At 43.3% G+C, this 1,502-nt stretch overlaps 2 non-coding genes across 2 annotated transcripts; one reads left to right on the top strand and one right to left on the bottom strand.

Moving 5' to 3' along the window:
- The first annotated feature begins 125 nt into the window (after window positions 1-125).
- TRNAP-CGG lies at window positions 126-197 on the top strand. The gene has a single exon. It is a non-coding gene; the product is annotated as a tRNA-Pro (tRNA).
- A 714-nt stretch (window positions 198-911) lies between these two features.
- On the bottom strand, window positions 912-983 carry TRNAP-AGG. The gene has a single exon. It is a non-coding gene; the product is annotated as a tRNA-Pro (tRNA).
- Between the last annotated feature and the right edge of the window lie 519 nt (window positions 984-1,502).

Genomic DNA, 1,502 nt, shown 5'->3' with positions numbered 1-1,502 from the left:
TAAACGCCATTTTCCAACAGAACGAGCGCCGCATTAGTAAAGGCGCCAACCCTCGGGAGATTGCGCAGTATCATAGGGGCGGGATAAAAGTGAAGAAGCGAGCCGAGGAGGGTTTTGCTGAGAGCGGCTCGTTGGTCTAGGGGTATGATTCTCGCTTCGGGTGCGAGAGGTCCCGGGTTCAAATCCCGGACGAGCCCGTAGTCGGAGGAACTGGATTTGGTTTCCTTCGTATTTTGAGGGGAATGAGGCCTTTTTTTAAACGTTTTACAGAATCCTTCATCAAAGCAAGTTAATCAAGGATCAGACACCAAGAGGCAAAGAAATAATCTCCCCAAAGTCGAGGAGAACGGATTAACAGGATACCAGAGCTACGTTTGAAATTCCGTACAGCTTAATTTATATTTTCTCGTTTGTACGAACTGCCGAAAGGACCGATTGCGTTTACATTCTGTCCTTTTCGATGAAACCTTTTTAGTATTCAGTATCACAATTTATTATTTTATGTGGTAGGAAAGCACCGGAGTAAACAAGGGGAAAGGAATAGGTTTCCTTTTTCTTAAAATTGTAGCATGAATTGTAGAACAATCAATAATAAAAAGAAGAAATGGTCTATAAGCAGGGGTAGGCAACCTTGGCTCTTTTATGACTCGTGGACTTCAACTCCCAGAATTCCTGAGCCAGCATAGCTGGCTCAGGGATTCTGGGAGTTGAAGTCCACGAGTCATAAAAGAGCCAAGGTTGCAGTGACTCACGTTGAGCGTCACTGGCGAACGAATTGCAACTGCAGTTGGTGAGAATAAACCCTGCTACGTTTTCTAAAGTCCTGGAGTGAAGCGAAAGCATAGCTTTCTGTAAAATATTAATATGTGTTTTTAAAAACAACCATGTATTAATAGAAATGATAAAAAGTAGGGCTCGTCCGGGATTTGAACCCGGGACCTCTCGCACCCTAAGCGAGAATCATACCCCTAGACCAACGAGCCAGTCTGTACATCTGCTCTTATTCTTCTTCTGGATCCTAATTTTAGCTGTTACTTTCATCTTTACCTCAGCTTAAAAGAGATCATCGTTGAACCACACCGAACACCGCGTGATTTCTTTTGTTTTAATATCTGTGCTTTTTCTAAAGTCAGCAAAATAAGTAATCCCATTCAAAGGCAGTTGTTCTTGGCACAGAATGTCATTTAGATAAAGTATAGCGCATATTGCATACTCGTGTGTACGTTAAACATGGATACGCTTCTGTTACAGCAAACGGCAGAATAGCCCTTCACACAAGGCTGTGGAAGAAGCCCTGGGAGAGCCCCGGAGGTATCACACCTCCGACGTTTTTTTTTTTAATCTGGAAAACATTTTGCATTGGGCGACAATACGAAAGAAACAGAGATGTATTTACAGCAGGGGTTCTCAACCTTGGCAACTTTAAGACTTGTGGACTTCAATTCCCAGAATTCCTCAGCCAGCAAAGCTGGCTGAGGAATTCTGGGAATTGAAGTCCACAA

Source organism: Protobothrops mucrosquamatus, unplaced genomic scaffold (genome assembly GCF_001527695.2).
Source record: "Protobothrops mucrosquamatus isolate PMUCROS unplaced genomic scaffold, P.Mucros_1.0 scaffold4251, whole genome shotgun sequence".
NCBI classification, from domain to species: Eukaryota; Metazoa; Chordata; class Lepidosauria; order Squamata; family Viperidae; genus Protobothrops; species Protobothrops mucrosquamatus.
Note: the sequence above shows the minus strand (reverse complement) of the source record. Positions and strands in the feature narration are given on the sequence as shown.